This window comes from Filicampus tigris, chromosome 9, assembly GCF_054856515.1.
Source record: "Filicampus tigris isolate MCC_2025a chromosome 9, RoL_Ftig_1.0, whole genome shotgun sequence".
NCBI classification, from domain to species: Eukaryota; Metazoa; Chordata; class Actinopteri; order Syngnathiformes; family Syngnathidae; genus Filicampus; species Filicampus tigris.
In genome coordinates, this window is record NC_141225.1 from 15352752 (window position 1) to 15373305 (window position 20554).

At 37.9% G+C, this 20554-nt stretch overlaps 1 long non-coding RNA gene across 1 annotated transcript in view; it reads right to left on the reverse strand.

Annotated features, from left to right (window-relative positions):
• The window catches only part of LOC147142207 (uncharacterized), a 46942-nt gene that overhangs the window by 26198 nt on the left and 190 nt on the right, over positions 1–20554 (reverse strand). Inside the window, exon 2 of the long non-coding RNA XR_015088128.1 lies at positions 20485–20540. This is a non-coding gene — a long non-coding RNA (uncharacterized LOC147142207). The remainder of the gene's footprint in view (positions 1–20484; positions 20541–20554) is intronic.

A 20554-nucleotide genomic window follows, 5' to 3' on the forward strand; every position in this document is an offset into this window, starting at 1 on the left:
ATAATACGGAACTGCAATCCGTGAAAAAAAGCAGAAAATCTCACATGGTGATATAGTTGGCGTGAGAAGGCAGTGCTGAACCCTGTAGGGAAGGGACTTGACAAATAGCAAATAGGACAGGACGAGACAGGCCAGGACCAGATAGGACAGGACAGGATAGGATAGGCGTTTGTGAGCCAGCCGGCGTTACCGTGTGCGGTGCGAGTGGCTTTGCAGTAACAGTCGATCATGTAAACAAGTTGAGTGAAAATCAAAGGACAGTCCACAAAGAGAAGTAATTACAAGGGCTTTGTGTCCACACACAAAGCAATAGACAGTACATACCCGGGGGTTGAACCGATTAGTCGATTAGTTACCTTTACTAGTCCACATCGACATGAAGACTCGAAGTGGATCAATAATGCAACACCGGTGTGATAACAAAAACATTAGTCCTTATAATAATATTGTGTGATACAACACACGCCCACATTGCGACACTTGGGTCGCTTTACAACATTGACGTCAGTGCCTGTAATATTTGACTAAAAAATAGAAGCGGAACAAGTTTAACTTTAAGTACAACAAAAGCACAAGTGAAGTAGGGAATCCGTGTCACATTCCACAACACACTATGTTGTGGCACACAAGATGAGACTATGCGATTTGTTGAAGAGAAACATGCACACGACTCCCACCAACTACAATTAGCGTAATAGTTAGTTTTTGTTTTGTTTTTTTCATTTGTTTTGATTTGTTTCTACGTGTGTCGTTGGTATACGTCTTTACGTTTGACTCGTCCCCCATCACATTAGTGAGAGAAATCCTGAGTAGTTCAACTTCTAGTACACGCTGTAAATGACTCATTTTATCTGACGGATAGACTTTCCCGATTGGAACGACACCTCTGCAGTCTTGCAACAGTCCAAGTTAGTTCAAGGCAGAGTGGAACTAAATAAAACAAAGTAACTTCCTGGTCAGACCTTCAGGCAGCATTGTATGGATTGAACACACTATTGCATGACCCATGGGGAAATGCTATTGCAGCAAATGTGCACTTAAAGGAAGAATATTTAATGTACAAGAACACTCTAGAGCTTTGGAGCTTTTATATGCGAAGACTTTTAATTAGGTCATATTTTTACTTTATTTTGTAGTCCGGGTTTCTTCTCATTTCGGAGCCAGGGCTTGTAGCCAGTTCTAGTCGCCGTGGCTCACTCGTGTTTTGTCGCTTCTACTTTACCTTTCCGCACATGAGCCCTTGTTTGTGTGCCAATTAATCCTTGCGCCTGCAGGTCATCATGTTGCACACTCTCCTCGCGGTTGTGTACACACTTTGTCTTTTTCTTGCCTGTCTACTCAATTCGGCAAGAGTCAGTCAATCAAATATTGCCTCAACCAAGTGTAGACATAGGTTATTTCAAGACTGCTCTCGCTTTGGGGTCCCCTTTTTTTCGGGCTCTTTGGTCATTTTCCAGTGGTTACACTCTATTCCTAGAGGAAGCGTTGGTATGAGAAGCGTCTGCCAGGCTCGCGGCCTGACGAGTCACTTTGAGGTATACGTGAAAATACTGTCATGGCTGAAGGCGCCGGCAAATTGTCAGTCGTGCGGTCTTTAACCTTAAGAGCTGCAGGAAGGTGTCTTCACCTCTTTCAAATTAAATGACAGTGCATACATCACTTTTATTGTGCCGCTGATTTATTCAGGTCTCGAGTTAGTGAATCATTACCGTCATATTTAACACCGAGCAGCATGTGGAGGTATGTTTGAAAAGCTATAAGAACATCACGATTGATAAATGCATGCATAGGTATGATTAGGGCCACTCATGAAATCATATGAGACAAAACAGTCTTATCTTGGGAGAATAAAGTCATAAATAAGGTTTGGGAATATAATGTAATATACTGAAAAAAAAATGTAAACACAACACTTTTGTTTTCATTTTCAATGTTTAAGAGTGCGTGCATAAAAGGACTATTTTCTCTCAAATATTTTTCACAAATCTACGTAAATCTGTAGTAGGGCGCACTTCTCCTTGGCCAAGATCATCACGTTTGAAGACATCATTTTCTAAATGAATCTAATCAACTCGATTTTCAATTAATTGAAATGATTAATCAGGTCGTATCGCGTTTAAATCAATTTTCGATTAATTGTTACATCCCTATTCTTAAATCTTATGAGAGTAAGGCTCTAATTTTACAAGCGTAAAGTCATAATAGTAGAGAATGTGATAAAAACAATTCTCACAAGAATCAAGTATTTTAGAAAACATACCTTACCTAACTAAGGATTACCGGTAGGGCCCGACCGATTAATCACATGCCCGATTAAATCAGCCGATTATGGTCCTTCAAACATCAGCCAAAACAATCGGCAAAATGGCCGATATTTGCCGATTATTTTTAACTTTACGTGCTCCAACCATTAACGGCAGTTGAACACAAGTAACACTGGTTTCAATATTTACTACATACAAATCTATACCGCAGCCTTGCATCCTTAAATAAATATAAAGACATTTGTTGATGATGTCATTCTATGGACTTGTCATTCAGAACAAAGGAAATCTTAATTTTTACAAGCAATGCTTATAGGTGAGCAATGCACGTTGTGCAAGGAATTGACCTGTATGTCACTATTTTACATGCATAAGGTCAGTTTGTTTAAAAAACAATACACAATAAAATAAAAACATAGTGCAACTTAAATCAAACACAAATGTGTTAAATATGGCACAAAAACTACTGGTAACACAAACACACATATGACAAGGATTTATATCCTTAAAACGTCATTAAATAAATGCATTGGGCCACGCAATGCATTCGGGGAACCGAAAAGGAAAGTTATTTTTTTCAACCAAATATTAACGCTACTCGCAGTGAATAGGGACCAGGTTGGCCCGCGAATAGCGAAAATCCACATATATTTGTATTCATTGCATTTTAAATGTTTTAATTAATCATCTGATTAATTGGTAATCTGTTTTTTTGAATGTGAAAAATCATAATTGGTATCAGCCTAAAATAAACTGGTTGGGCCCTAATTACTGCTAATTTTACAATTATAAGCATAAACATTTACCGCTGTTAACAGAGGACTGTTGAGAATGTTATCACTTAATACACTGTTTTTCCTCTTTTTATTGTGCCTCTAATGCTCATTCATAGCTGACTCAGTGATAACAATAAATATTTGAGGTGTTAAATGTCTCCAAGCAGAAAATGAAAGGGTTACTGTTGGGTCTTATCTTTCTGTGGAAGAAATTACTTTTTTTTTTTTCTATCATGGAGAGTAGAAACTGATGAACTAAATGCAGTGCAGAAGGTCTTCTAAGCAGAGCGAAAGATTACCTTCCTCGATTATGCAGTCATTTCAGAGAGAGGTAAAGGTTAATGATGAAAGGAGGGCCGCCGTCTGTGGTCTAAGGTCTCCTACTGGCAGAGAGGGGATCGCTCACTAATGTTTTACAGGAATAACTCGACACCCGAAACCGTCTCTCTGCTTTCTGGACCTTGGTTGCTCGGGTCTTCTCGCACAATTAAAAAGAAGCTAATGGACCGGAAGGCCCGCTCTGCTAGCCAGGCCATAATTGGTCTTTTCATTACCAGTCCTAAAGCTGTTTTTGCTTCTACCACTCACCTATTGCTCTTACTGCCTGCCCTCTTGTGTTTCAAAGCTTCAAACCTAATATTAGCTGACCTTCTTCATGTTGCCAATCTGTTATCAACGTTAATGCTTTCACAGTAGCGTCTTTCTCTTATGCCTGTCCTCTGATATATTGTATTGTTTTTTATATTGTACAATTTGAGATATGTATTTGTCTTCTTTTTGTTTCTCTTCTTGAGGCGTCTCTTTTGAACAAGTGCCACAAAAAGTCTTTAATGTGCACTGAAACTGAGGTCTACTGAGGTACGCTGAGATTTTGCATGACGTCATCTATGGCAGTGGTTTCAAATGTTGTGCAAGGGTATCTAAGGGAAGCAAATGAAAGCCTTTTAAAAGAGAAGTCAAACCAAACATATTTTTTCTCTAAAATATGTTCCCAGCAGGCCCACTAGTTGAAACATGGCATTCTGATTAATATTGCTTTCGTGGAATATGAGTTAAGCAGCAAAATCCACCCGTTTTTAGCCATCTCATGGGGCGGCCATTTTGTCACTTCTGTCGATTGAAAATGACATCACACAGCCTCAGGGCTCAGATAACGACCAATCACGGCCCACCTGTTTTCTGAAGCGAGCCACGATTGGTCGTTATCTGAGCCCTGAGGCTGTGTGATGTCATTTTCAGTCGACAGAAGTGACAAAATGGCCACCCCCGGAGATGGCTAAAAACGGGTGGATTTTGCTGTTTAACTCATATTCCACAAAAGCAACATTAATCAGAATGCCATGTTTCAACTAGTGGGCCTGCTGGGAACATATTCTAGAAAAAAAATATCTTTGGGTTGATTTCCACTTTAAGTACCCTCCAGAGCCTGCAGCCTTTGTTTAGAAATGGTATACTAGTTTTTCAAAATCCTTTTCTACTATAATCAATGTGACTGTCTGAGTGTACTGTGTAACCAGACAACAAATCAAAAGAAAACATCATGAAGGCAACAAGATGAGTGCACATGTACATCTGAGCAGGCAAAGTGTCAACACAGGCATGCATTTGTAAGAATTAAATCTGCCAGTGATAAGTTCAAGCTTTTATTTAGTCGATGCACTAGAAAAAGTTCAATAATTAACATAATATTTTTTCTTTTTATGGTTAGCTCGCTTAAAAATTATGTTAAGTACCGTTACGGAACGGTATACCATGTAGGATTAACGGTATTACAACAAACATTTGGGACAGTGCAAGCCTATTAGGTGAAGAAATCCCTTTATGGACAGGACAATTACCCTGTGTGTAACCTGTATGTGTGTAGTTGCGTGTGCGTGTGTGGTCAAGAAGTAGCTTATAAAAGTGCCAGTCTTTCCTACTTAGGATGTGAGTACCCCCATTGGATATTGTGGACATGAGACATATTTCAGAAAAACACAAAATGCAAAACACAAATGCAGAATAACTCATTTATTTTGCTGGCCGAAAAATAAAATCTAGTGAGAGACGAGGAGATGATGGTTTGAACTAGAGCTTGGTGATATGACTTCAAAATACAATATGAGATTTTTTTTTTTTTTTCATCACAACAATCCACTTTCCAATTTTAGACCGATCTCTCCCATCACGTATAGAAAATTACGATGACATTATTCAAAACACATCTTGCTCCTTTTAGAAGAAAATGTATGTATTTAAAACTCGTGTACTTTACGATCATTAACTCTGCCACTGACAGCCATTGAAAGAAAAAGAGAACCAAATGAGTGCCATCCAATTTAGAGAAATCCGACTGATCGTTCAAGGCTTGCAGGATATTTTATGACTACGTTAACATAGAAACTACTCATTTGAAGGTTAGACTCTCTTCTTTCATCACAAAAAAAGATTGTTTACCTTATTCCATTTTTAGTCATCAGCAGTAGAACATGGGTTGGTTTAACCCAAATCACCTGAATTGGACCAAATAATGCAGAAAACAATTTTTTTTTGTTTTTTTTTTAATATACAACAGTGAGTTTATGCTACTTATTTTTACTTTAGTGACAACTCAGACATCTAAACATGTTCCTGTTCTTCTATAAAATACCAACAACAATGAAACTGTGGTTTGAAATACTGTATATCAACTTGTGTATTTGTTTTGAGCTGTCTTGTTATAATGTTTATTGTTTTACTTGTATTGCTGATTTTATTTTATTATTTGTTTCAGTTTGTTGTTTTGTTTTTAATTACGTATTGTCCTTTTCTCAAGAGGCCTTGCCTCTTGTCAGGCCACAGTTGTAAATAAGAATTTTGTTCTTAATCTGTTTTGCCTGGCTAAATAAAGGTTAAAGAAAACTTTTTTAAAAAGCATTTACAAATATTCATTCCCAGTGTAACAATTTTACATTTGACAAACTTTACACACAATTTACATGCTGTTTGGTAGTAGTAGTATTTAGTAGTGTGTGCGTGTGTGTGCATGCATCGTGGAAGGTGTGTACGTGTGTACAATATGTCATCGCTTCTTCTAAATGTAAATCATTTCCATCATCTTTTCTCTCTTTTGTGACACTATTTGTAGTAGATTTAATGTGACATTTAACATCAACGGCGCTCAAGGAGTCAATGAATTATATATGCAGTGGTACCTCGATTTAGGACTGACCCGATGTTTTTTGAAAAATGAGCAGATTTATTTTTTTTGTGAAAATTCATAAGTCATACAACAAAAAACAATAAAACAAATCATTATCAAATTATTATCACCACACAATATACAATGAGATGGAAAGCAGCTCCTTCTCTGTGAAAAACGACTACTACTGCAGATTAGAAGCTACTGTCTTCTGTTTCATCAAATCTAATCTTGTCAATGTGATCTATGTCTGTAAATATTCTACTGCCCCCCGATGGTCAAGGTATACAGTCCAGAAATAGTGAGCAGCATAATGAATTACAGTGTAGCATGAAAATGTTGATCAGTGGATCAAGTTAGCTCCACTTGAATAAGTTCTAGACGGTCACTTTTCCACATCAAAACAATACAGCGGTAATCTGCGGAAGCCATGCATCACTGAACGCATCAGTCATAAAATGACGCTAATGAGGCTCTCCTTTATTTACTTCTCAGCGTGTAGCTGTCGACCACAGAAACCCGTTTGATTCAAGAGGAGACTGAGGACAGCGTAAAAAAGCAGAGATTGGAGTGTAACGTTTTCAGAATGAGACCACAGCAGCACGGTAAACCAATACAAGCATGTACGGTATGAATATATTTTTGTATTTCTAAATGTTACACGGCGATGTCGAAACTGCTCGACCAAACAGTGGTTTCCATCAACCATATGACATCACCTCAGCACACATGACTACAAAGATTATCTAATATCTGCTTTGGTCAATGGAAAATCGTCGTTAATGGGGTTAATGGGTAGACGGTATCGAGTCAAAAAGCTGAAGAGGTAACAGTGCTTAAACCTCAAGTGTGAATTAATTTCATAAAATGCCAAATTAAGTCTAAGTAAAGCAATTAAACACTACACAAAAAATAAAGCATGAAACGAAAATCATTTCTATTTCCTATATTCACCAAAGTATTTGTTTTTCCCAAGTGAAACCTCACATCAAGAAGACGACGGCACTGCGCAACATGGAAAGTGTACAAAGCCAGTCAAAAATCGATTCGGAAATATTTTAAACTTATCTGAGGCGATCCAGGTGTTTGATGTGTTGGAGGAGGAAGAGGTTGTTGTCATGACTTATGCTGGACCATACATGTACGCGCCAGATGCTCAGGCGGGCAAAGTGTTGTGCCCGAACGACCGGATATGAAGTGAAGACGAGACTCGGATTAATATTCTGATTAATTTTGTGTCGTCGCATGTAATCGTCAGATCGGAATATATCATGTCACAAAAAAAACTGCTGACCGAATGACAAAAAAAAAGTTGTTTTATACACTAGTCCCCAAGATCTCAATCAATTAATCAGTTAATCACGATCCCAATCACAGTTCTCTATTAGCCTCTTTTTTACATCATATAACATATAATAATAATCTATAAAGGCTGGAAAAAGTAACAACTGCATTGTACTGTATTTACAAATACTTGAATAACTTAGTATAACTAAGTACAGTATTTGTCACGTACTCAGTTCCTTCAAAGCAAATCAATAGCGTGAAGCAGACTCCATATGATACAAGATACTTTGTCTAAATAGCACAAAGCGTGTCTTTGAATCGGCACACTTGTCCAAACTTCTCCCTAATGACTTTAGACAATTGTTTGTGGTCCAGACTTCCTTTAGGGGAGATCACTGTCTGCCATCAGCCCGCCCCCCTCTGACCCGTGGCCCATCCGGCCCGGCAGGCCCAGCAGGACAGTCTGGACCTTGGTGCAGCATGTCGGCGCTGGCCCTGCAGGGAGTGACCGGGCGCGCTTCAGGTCCTGTCGTGCAGCCACAGAGAGAGCCGGTTGCAGCTTCTCCATGTCGGGGCCAGACTCTCTTCCTGGTTTGACGGATGACCCACTGCTCCAGGCAACGGCGCCTCCTCTTGCTCCTATTCTTCCTCCTCCTCATATCCTCCGCCGTTCGCAGGTCAAACATGGCCTGGTGTGGTGGTCACTATTGCTGTATTGTTTTTCATAGCGGTCTGACATTTGTAGGCTGTTGTTCAATGAACTCTATGCGCTTTCGTGTTCGGTGTTAGGTGACGTGCTAACTTCGGATCAGCATGTACATGCTTAATGGTGAGATGGGAAATTGTTCAAACTCAAAACCGAGCTGATGCTAAACATAGCGGAACACCGCAGTGATGGCTGGAGAGGTCATCTCCATGTCTTTGAAAAGTACAACTTTTGATGCCATTTCGACCTTGAAAAGTATCAAGCAGGAACAAACTATTGGTTATATCTTTTACCTGGGTGTCACTAATTAATTGGCCGGCAGATATTAGCTCTTTAAAAACGAACAACAAAAACAAGGAAAGAAATGTTTTCGCATATATTGGAGCAGCAAAATTGGGTTTGAAAACTGCGACGTAAGACTGATGTCTGAGGCAGAAGGCAAGCCTATTTTGTCAGAGTAGTACCGTATTTTCCGGCTTTAAGCCACACCTTTATATAAGACGCACCTATCTATGTTGAAAACTTTTATATTTACTGCATTTACAAAACGATTATGAACTGTAAATGTACATGTATGTACCTGAGCAGATTCTTTCCTAACAGTGCCTTTTAACACTGCAGCAATGTTGCTGATTAAAACGGAACAGAACCAAGAGAAAATAAACAGTACTTATCATCATTTCACTGCCGGCTGCTGCTCCAGTTTGTCAGCTAATGTCCACCAGGCTCCACCATCTATTGTTCTACTACATTCTACATATGCACCTGTCTTGTGTTATGTTAATAAAGTCACCCAATCTAACACACGACGTGCTGCCAACTGTACTACATCAACACTAGCATTTCACATCGAAACAACAGAACATACGTAACATCAGCCAATCGCATTCATGTGCACTTCAGGGACCTCTCGGAAAACATAAAATCAAATAATTACAGCACCTAATGCAGTAACCTAGTGCATAGCGCCCTCGCCTGTTGAACTCCTCCACCTGCAGTCACATCCAGTTAATGGCAACTGTATTGTATTGAACTGTACTGTATGTAGAGCGGCCCCGAGCGGTGGAAGAAAAATCCACAGAATCGCCGCACCGGACTATAAACCGCACGGCTCAAAATCTAGGAAAAAAGTCGCGGCTAATAGTCCGGGAAATACGGTACGTATGTCTGTCCCCACTTCAGCTGTTATTTTTACACAATATTATTGATTTAAGATGGTGAAAATACCTTGGGAACAAATCTACAGTACAAATGCTCGTGGAACGCTGAAAACATCTGAGATAGTCCGCACATTTCCTCGCTCTGTGGAAGAAAGCCATATAATGTAATTTCCGCCTAAACCTGAACATTTAGAAGTTTGTTTTCGATAATAACGAGTTAAAATAGAGAGGATGGATACATTTGAGTAGACTTGTTTAGTTAAAATTGGTCACTGTAACAAATAAAGAGTAAAATTCTATATGTACGAGGACCGAGCCACAGCGCTGATGTATCCGCTCTGAGGATGAATTCGCTGGCTAAAAGTAGCATCAGACATCATCAGGTGAGTTTGTCCTTATTGATTTCTACTTATATAAGCAGGTTTAGTGAGCTCATTGTTGTATGTATTGTAGCGCTCATGGCTTTGAAGAGGCTGTTGCTGAGATGTACACCAAGACATGGGAGCGTATCGATTTTGGTGATTAAAAAGGGGTGTCCCAGGGGCAATTATTTATTTACAGACTACTCCACAACGGATTGATATCATTGATTTCATGTTCCTGAGCAAAAAATACGTATAGTGAGCTTGTTAGTGAAAAATGGACCATCTTAAAGCCATAGATCCTTTAAGGCAAAAGCATTTATCCTTGGTTGGATCTCAAACTGTGCAGGTGTACCAAATATTGTGGCCACGGAGTCTAAATACAATATGTGAGCGTTGCCAGGGTTTGAGTTAAATGTACGCCAGGTGGAGTCAAGTCCCCAGCAAGTGCACCTCAACGAAATTACAAACACTTGAAGTGACAAAAAACAATTAAACATGCGACCATGAATTTGATTGTTCACAAAGACGCTAGCGAGAGACTGCCAACAATGAAATGTGGCAAAAACACTTGTAATTCTTCCATTTGTCTGTTGTTTACCAAAACATTAGGTCCTGACATATTGCCAACACAATCCTTTGGCGGTTGCCAGCGCTTGTCATGTTGAGCGAGTTTTGGGAAGCCATGAGTACGATTAGATCTGTTTTTTGTTGTTGTTTTTGTTTTTTGTAAACCCAAACACTACAAGGTGGGATACACCACTTTCAGCATAAGGGAGCCGATTTTCTCTCTTCAGCAGCTTCCTTGAAATGTTTCCCACCCCTTTCCTTGGTGTAAAAAGCTGTGCCAATCAATATACAGTAGGATGTAATAAAAAAAATTTTTAAAAATGAAAATTCCATAATTATTTCCTAAACGGCATGTTTCAAGGTTTCAAATACTATGAATTAAATATTTTTATTCCATTACTCTTGGTTTTATTGGATTGTAAAATCACAATTTTATGAGAATGAAGTTGTATTACAGACAAAAATGTATACAGGAATGAGAAAAATATTCTGTTACGTAAAAGTGCAGCTGTTATTTCTTTGCTTAAAAACACAGTAATGTTGCAAAAAAAAAAGTTGTATCACAAGAAAAAGACAGTGAAAAATAGAATGATATGAGGATAAAGTCATATTAAGAAGTCCTAGAGTTGCAATATAACAATAAAAAAGTCAAAAATTGTGTACGGTTATTTGCAATGAATTGTATAGGCAGAAGGCATTAGCCAGTATTAATAATTACATTCTAATGGCCCAGAATTGAAATGTAAACGTGAGACTCCATGTGGACAAAGTAAACGCATCATTTGTGTTTTCACTCGTGGAGGCAACACTTCATCACCAACCCAAGCAATTGCACATTTTCCATGTTGACACGTTTGCCATCTATATGTGCCGGCTGTTAGAAGTTATTGCCGACAATGCTGTCGGCTAATTATAATCTCTGCAAACACTGCAGCTCTGCTTATCTTTTGGCTCTGACATTATAGTGCCGCTGTGAAGTCCAGCGGCCAGAATACAAGTCACTGGCGGAAGAACTCGGTATAGGGGCGGTAGCATGTAAATTAGCTGAACTTGTAAGACGCAATCTGCTCAGAACGGCTTGTAGACATCTTCAAAAATAAGCTAACAAAAGATGTACTCTGGTGTTTAATTTCACACTTGGTGGAATGGGCAAGCACACCGGAGACCAAACTATTTGTATACAAGAAATTAAAAAGTCAATTTTCCATAATATGTTCCCTTCGATGTCTGAATTAAGATGCATGCCTTGCTCAAAAGCACCTCAGCCGTAAACGCAGGGGGAAAACTTTAATCAGATCAATCTTTAATCTGCTACCATAATATATTGGAAATGGTTCTGAATTTCAAATCAGACAGCAAAATGATTATATTCCCTCTACAGGCCTTGTCTGAGCTGAGGGCGTGTGTGCACACACTGTAACATGTGTGACTTTTGCTATTTTCAATTCCCGCCTGGTAGAAAATGATATCAGATTAGTTTTCTAAGTTGTTGAGCATTGGTGACATGATATGGCTTAGTCCATTTTTTTCCCCCCATCATTTCCTTTCTGGAGCCCTGCCATTGCAACCTGCTACACAGCTCTCAAGCTATCTTTACACATATCAGACAGGCAATATCCAGCATTTTCCTCGCGCTTGCTGTGGTCCACGCCATTCTGCAAATTACCCATTTACCAGCGGAGCCTCTGTGCCTCCAACCATGTATTGGAATTATAACATGTCACGTTTCAGAGATGCAACATTTTGGGGTGGAGGTTGTGATCCACTGTATTGGACGTGGTGGCCATGCTGATTTTTATTTATTTATTTTGTCCTACTTTTGGACAAGCTAAGGCATACACTGGATGGAAAATGTCTTCACACCTAAGTTGAAGTGCCACATTTTTACGATATAAGAAAGTTAGATTGAGATAAATCATTTTAAGATTTATTCATTCACTAAGTGTAGCCTATAACCTTTATACATCTATTTGTTATGTTTGAGTTGTATTTCCCTGGTTATTACTGTGTGTTTTCATACAGTACAAAACTGTTGAGTTTGGATGGGCGAGTGCCGATACTGGTATCGGAATGATATCGGCCTTATTTTAAGGTATAAGATTCTCACGGAGACTGACGATACAAGCCAACGATAAATAAGGCAAAAAAATAAATAAAATATGAATAGAAGAGTGAATACTTGTACGGTCTGAAAAAAGTAGTATCGAACATCCCTACTGTTGAGTGCAATTTTTCCTGGTTTTTTTTTGTTTTTGTTTTTTAGAGGGGCGGGAAAATATTAATTCCATTTAATTTCACTTAAACGGGGAAAAATGATCTGAGATAGAACGTGGTCACAGAACGAATAAAACTCATATCTGAGGGCGATACAGTTTATCAAAAAAATCACTTGTGTTTCCAAGATGTTTAGGTTCACCGTCGGAGTTGGTGTATTACGTCATCACGGCCTAAAAAAAAGCCATAACTGGCTGAAGGAAGACAGATCATTAGAATCATTCAACAAAAGCCTTGGGAACCTCTTGAAAATGAGATGCAACTCTATCAGGAGAAGGTCTGGCAGACCCAGCACCGGAACACAATCCCAGGATAACGTTCTGACAGTCGACAGCTGACAGGCGGCTCGCAGGGCAACAGGGTCCATGTCAGAACATATCAGTTTCAAACTGACGGGTCGGGCAAGAAAGAGCTTGCTAAAGTGGCCCAGTAAGAACAAAGAGAGAAATACAATGAAGTAATATAGTATGTTTAAATGACACTAAAGAAAAAAAAGTATTCTATTTGAAACCAGACCGTGAGAAATACATCCAGACTAACTCCAAAACGTTAGCATTACTGCACAGGCTAACCATTACACAGACTTATTTTTTAAAGTATTTAACCACACAAATTAAACAAACAACACAAAAATATTGTACACTACAGTGTAACAGTGTACCAATCCCTCTTTGTTTACAGAGTTGTAAACAATCCCATTTTTTCCAAACTAAAGTACGTAATTTATCATCTCATAATGTAGCAGTACATCAATAATCTTATCCAAAGATGAACATTAAAAAATTAACATTCTGGCATTGCTTTCTGTAGAAATTTAAAAACAGGATTACAGAAGATTTTAAAGAATAGAATTACACCGAGAATATACGAGATTTACAACAATGTGAGATTTACTAACCGAACAGAAAAAAAAAGGCTGCGAAATAGTGGGACTGCTAAATCGGAATCTGGAATGATGGGAGATTTACTGTATTAGCTAATGTCAGATATTATTTTTTTTAACATTTCAATAAAAGTTAAGGAAGAAGAAATTTGAATATTGAGCCCGAAATCTTTCCCACAATTGGAATAATTTGGGGCTAATTGGTTATAGGGTTACCTAAAGGTTAACTCATTCACTGACAAGCATTTTCAGTCCCTCTTTTACCCTAGTGTTTGAAAAATGTTTAAACAAATATAAATAAATTCCTGGGATTGAATGGCTGGACTGTGAAAAGACAACTAAATTCGTCAATGGCAGTAAATTAGTTAAATGCAATATTTGAACCAGTTTTGGTTATGTGTAAACTACATTTTCATTAAAAGTTGAGTATATACCAGCTGAATGTCTGTTGGGGTTTAGTTATTTTACTGGCGCTACCTTGGTGATAATTGTGAGACATGAATAGAGTGCTTGGGTCAGAGACCTTATCCAATAAATAAGGACTTGTGGGGGCAAATTAGTGAATGTAATGAATGAGGACCTTTTGTGCAAAACTTCATTTAAAGTAAGGATAGAGACTTTGTGGAATTCAAAAGGAGGTCAGAGTAGTTAAAAGTTTGTCCCACAGGCCGCTGGTCGAGAGAAAGAGAGGCGCTAATGACCCCGATTACAACCAAGTGTCTTTGTGAACTTTACACTCTTCTCGTGTCTACACTCCAGAAATAGATGACGCACATTCAAGGTTGGGCTTTTCATATTTCCAGATAGCGTTAAGGTGACTCCAAATGGCAAATGTTCCATCTTAAGTGCGCTCAGGGAAGTCATGCATGTAAATGTGAAAAGAGCATGAACGATGAAATTGATTTAGTTAATGGGTTTGTAAGTCAAGCATTTCCGCGTCCCAAATTGGACAACAAATACTGTGTATGTACAGTATAAATAGAGATATGTATTTTTTTTTCTTGCGTTTCATGATCAAAACTAGAAATGTAATTCGTGGCAACAAATGAATGGCTATGGCTGCTGACTACAATGAATTACTATCAATTGCGCGTATTCTCAGTTTAGCAAGCAGAAGCTAACTAGCTAAATGCGGCTTATCCCATCAGAGGTTGCTACAGCAAGTCACTTGCATGATTTGTTTGGCACAGTTTCTTGCTGAATGCATTTCCTGCCACAACCCACCCATTTTTCATCCAGAGTGTGGATCGACAAGGCACTCAAACCCGCGCTGTCTCCACAAAAGGCAGCAGCATGTGCTACGGCAGTACCAGTGCTAACTGAATAGCAAAATAACATAGCCCAAAACATACTTCCTAATGACTAGCCTGAAACTGAGCAGTCATCAATGAGCATATTTCACAACATGATACAACTATTTCTTGAACAGTTCAGTTCATTGTCAGGTGACTTCATGTCTTCATGAGTTGTTTTTAACCCTTTCATGCACAGTGGTCACTACAGTGGACAGCTATTTAAAAGTTGCTTTCGCCTATATCAATTAATCTAAAAAATATATTTATATTTTAAATAATTACATCAAATCATAATTAATGCATGAAAGGGTTAACATATTTTTAATAATTTACATTAATTAATACAGGCAAAAGCAACTTTTATATAGCTGTCCACTGTAGTGACCACTGTGCATGAAAGGGTTAAAATTTTGTTTTATTATGCACTGGTTCCTCTAGTCCTTACACTTGTGTGACAGTTGGAAATATTACAAACCTTCATTCAAAGACTGAATGTACAGTATGAAAAAAGCTTTATCAATCTGGAACTAATTAAATGAACTAACTTTACATGATCTCCAATAGGAAATTTATAGGGATGTCATGATATCAAATATAGGGATGTCATGATATCAAATCATATCACGGTATGAACCTCACGATACGGTAATTATCACGATATTGTGGTGAGGTTGGCGGTATATAAAAAGCTCACAGTATATTATAAAAGCTCATGATATTGTAACAAAAAAGAGCTCATATTAAAAAAAAACCCATCACAATAATCTGTTTTTGTTCATAACAGCATTCACAAAGAAATAGGCTAGGCCAGCCATGCATCAATTTAAACGGCACTAATAACCTAACCACCAGAAGGTGCTGTAACTGCACAAATGGAAAACTTGGGATTTTCAACATATTTGCTGCTATTATCATGTGACATGACAACGACGATATATCGTGGCAACTTTAATATTGCGATATTGCAGATATTGTGACATCCCCAGAAATGTTGTTTTGAATTAAGAACCTGGAAGTCAACTGGCAAGATGCAAACACATTTGTCTTTCACTGAGAATTCACTGTTCAAGATGGTTAGAAATCGATTGGAAAGAAATAAATGAAAGCCTTTACCGCTTCATGCAAGTGGCTTGGCTTATGTTTGGCCTTTCGGGAAATGGTTTAAAGTGCAGCTTTGTGGTGTGTGATTTGTTTTTCACTCTGAAGGAGGCGTGCAGTGATCTCTGACACTTTAGAGGAGAGTAAAGACTAAATAAATAGGAAAAGGTTGATAATAGATGGAGGAGATCACGTGAGATGCATAAAAATAAACGTTTCCCTGCAATACTACTCCTTCTTTCCCAATAATGACAACAATGCTATTCAAACAAAAAGCAAAGTAGTTGAACATATTTAAATTGGCTGATTATAGCAGGTCCAATTATGCAAATGTCATCACGGCATGCAAAGTTTCATTAATGGAAAGTAAAATCTGGGTTTTTGTCAATTTACATTGTACGAGAAATCCAAATTGCCTTTGCTAATTGATGTGTTTTGATAGATGCAAATGAACAGATTATTTTGAAAATAATGAATTATTAATCACAATCAAGTGCGCTAACAAGCCTGAGTTATTAACTGATTTCTCCATACCACATTTGTCAGTGCTCGTTGCACGCCAAGCTGTATTTTAATGATGCTGTCTGTCCCAATCAGTGTCAAACCATTCCTATAGAGGGAAAAAAAAAGTCACTAATGAACCTTTCATTGTGCCGTGCTATGTCTTACAAAATCTGCATTCAAGTTCCATAATAAATCAGTGATACAGTGGCCAATCTTCATTATCGGGCACAAGGCAAGAAAGGCTGGTATCGAGTTAAAATTGTCTCAAAAGTTGTGGATAAAGCCCATTCTGCAACATTTCCAGCAACTAAAGCCACAACGGTTTCACAATCGAGTGCACAAGTACATTGTGTTCGCGTGCTGAGAATGGTTTTTTATTCCCCATGTAATTACAGTTAACAAGGATAAAGTTTTAACTAAATGCAGACTCACTGGATCCCCAGTGTGTGGTTATCTACAGACATTTGAAATAAGTCAAACCACAACGTGACATTAGTGAACCGTCTAATTAGACAAGCTACAAACTCTCCCATGCACAGGGAAGAGGAACAATGCAAGTTAAGGTACGATGACCCTGGCCAGCCACAAACATTTGTTGATCAAATACCATTTAGAGGGTTTATCCATTGACATGCCCTGAAAAATGGAAATGTATTTATTTATTGATTTATTAATTAGGGGTCTGCATCACCAATCGAAAAACCCCCAGAAACTATTCTTTTCAAATGTTTGCTAAAAGACCTTACAACTTCAGAACTACTTAGTTGAAACTGAAATTTACATTTGTTTGAAATTGCACCACTGAAAATGTTCCTAGACAAGAAAATATAGTTTGCTGCTATGCACAATTTGAAATTAAGAAACAAAAACTGTGTTTACATATTGTTTTGAAATGTTCATTTTTATACTCATTGCTTAATAAAATGCTTGCTGCAGGTCTCTGGGATGAACCTGTGCAAAATTGCTCCTAAAAATTAGAAAGTTGCTCCTCAAATGATTGATAAGGAAAACTGCTCCTCTAAGAAAAAATGTTGGATAGATAGATAGATAGATAGATAGATAGATAGATAGATAGATAGATAGATAGATAGATAGATAGATAGATAGATAGATAGATAGATAGATAGATAGATAGATAGATAGATAGATAGATAGATAGATAGATAGATAGATCAATACTGTATTTTTGCTAGTTAGCTGGCTACTTTCTTTTCCATTGTAAGTCAATCAATGAAGACAAATTATATTCAGATTTGCCAAGTTTCATCCAGCTTTCCACATTTCACAGTAATCAAGTGTGGTTCTTGTGTAACAAACAGCTATCAAAACAATACCTCTAGCCTTCACACTTTCACAAATGGCAGAGGTAAAAAGCAATAAAAGGAGATGGCGACAAGGTTGGTAGATGCGAAAAGAAGTTCAGACTCATTTGAGCAAAATGAAAAATACAAGTGAGTGGCAGTGACCTACATAGACAGGATAGACAGTACATTTAGTCCAACCATTACTGAGCGCCTTTTCTAGTGTGAGAATGGCAGACATGTCAATGTCAGGAAGCAGTAAAAGCCTGTCAGTCTACATGTGAGATGCTGAAATTCAATAAAAAAAAAAGTAAAATATGTGTACACTTGAAAAAGATGGAGCAGACATTTAGCTGCACCTTTACACACTGACAGTCTAGCTATCGCAATAGAATACAGACAAGATTTTTGGTTTGAGAGTCATTCTTTTTTTTCCACAAAACATTGTGGGTCGGTTCAATTTGGGTGAAGATCTGGATAGTATGATTCTAGTCCTTTGACCTAAATTTCACAACTATTTTGATGATTTTATGACATACAAAAAATCCCACCATTATTTCTTCATATTTTTAATGTCTTAGTGGTGAACAACTCAACATTAATATTTCACTATGCAAAAATAGCTACTGTGATAAAATAACATAAAATAAAATTTGAATTGAATTGGGGAAAAAAAGTTTATTTTTAGAGATTCATCCCTCAAGTGGCGGGGGCACAAGTACCTTGGTAGGCAGGCATGACATTCTCTTATTATATAAAAAAGGACATTATTTCAAATTGACAGTGCAGGAAATGCACAAACATATGTCATGATTAAGTTACTGGGTTTGGTCTGTAACGTGTAGCGTTAAGGAAAGGGGTGAGGGGAAACTACACTTCACACAGGCTGGTCTCTAGTTGACTGCAGGCTGGGGGTGAACGTTTTTGTGATCGGCAATGAAAGGCATTGATCGACATACGCCGATTAGAGGCCGATTGATGGAGCACCACAAATGTTAACAAACATTAAAAAAAAAAAATCCACTTTTGTTATTGTAATTATACTACTTTTCTGCAGTCTATATCACAATTGACCCTCCATCTTAGAATAAAATGATATTAATTCAGGAGTCTTAAGTTGGTCACCATGAACTAGAAAGTTGAATAACAAATGGACAAAAAAATAAACGCGGCTCTCCATATTCTAGATTTATTTTCTCTTTTTGCTATTTGAGTACGGATGGAACCTCTCGATCTCAGAATAAAAAATTGCATGTTCCTTTAGTTTTATGTCTTCTTCCAGAAACCAGGAAGTGGCAATTTGATTTTTAGCAGGACAAATTCCAATTGCTTCCACGAAAGGGTCAACCTGAGATAACCTACTATCTTCAGCGTCACTCTACTTATTTTTGTACTCACAGTTCTAAGGTGTACAATTAATGTTTAATTTTAACCACCCGCATGTTTCTGCATTTGAAAAGCTTTTTTTGATGTTAGCTCCAATGAGTGACATCAAACATGTAGCAACGCAAAGAACAACAAAAGTCACTTTATTTGCGGGCATAACGGGACAGTGTTTGTGGTTTCTTTTGTTTTGATCGCAATAAATAATTAAGACCACGTCGTGTTTCAAGTGTGATGGCTTCAAACATGCAAATGATTGTTATGCCATGCGGCCGTCCTCAAGCTAATTAAACCCAACACAAGACACCTTCTTGATCCCATAATAGCTCGCCTGTTTAAGTAAACAAAACATCCACGATGACACCTTGCTTTTTGAAAAAAGACACAACTTACTTTATTTCTATTTAAAACTAAACATCTGTGGGTAAGATAACTACTTGGACACTTTGAGAGATGATTAAAAACATTCACCACCACTTATCACTATGGTGACTTTTAACACAAATTAACATACTCATTTGCTTCCAGGATTAAGGATGACTTCAATTTTCCTCATCCTTATTGATATGCAAATTTACCTTTGACTGACCACTACATAAACTGCGAATTGTTAAATTAGCAAACATAACTATTTACAATGTGTTAACCTAGCAAATCAAATTTACTCGAGGTTGTCTGACTGTATGCATTAAAATCTCTAAAGTTCAACATTTTCTTTGTGCCTTCTCCCCTGCTAGTTGCTCTTCACTTTTATGGATTCCAAGTTTAAAGCTCTTTATTAGATTACTCCTTTAAAACATCTAGTCATAAATCGAAAGCACCTTTCAATATACTGTAATGCACTCCGGCATACAACACCAGCGTACCCGCGTTCAATAATGAACATAAAGTATTGATATTACCTTCCTGACTGACTCAAAAAAAAATGCAGTGGCTTTGGAAAAGTAAGGATCTCATTACATTACTCAGAGTTTTCCAAGCAGAAGTTGTTCAGCCTGGATGAAGATCACTTTTGAATTGATGGCTTGCTGTGTGCTTTATTCAGTGTAGAAATACAGCATTACACTCATCGGACTCAGTACTAAAGGAAGTTATTTCTGGGTCACATTTTGGGACTCCTGCAAGCAACATTTTGTACATGACATGACATGACATCCATCCATCCTCTAGCATTTGTTCTTATTTGGGGTACTTGGCAATTGTATGGCACATACATCCGGAAACCGCAATAACAGAATCTCCACATATGGAGGAGAGATTCGAACCCGAATCTCTAAACGGTTATGCAAATGATAACCACTACTGTACCATGCTGCCAAGACAGGTAAAGTGAGAGAGGATTGTAAATTTAGTAATATAATTTAAATTTAGATGTCATACTTGTTTGTACATAGAAATGAACGTGCCCATGATGGGCCTACTCAAAAAAAAAAAGTACTACGACGTACTCAAAAGACTCACGTGTGTTGACGTCATGTCACCACGCAAACTGATGTCACGCTCACACGTTCTTCGCCCTTTACCGTTTGCC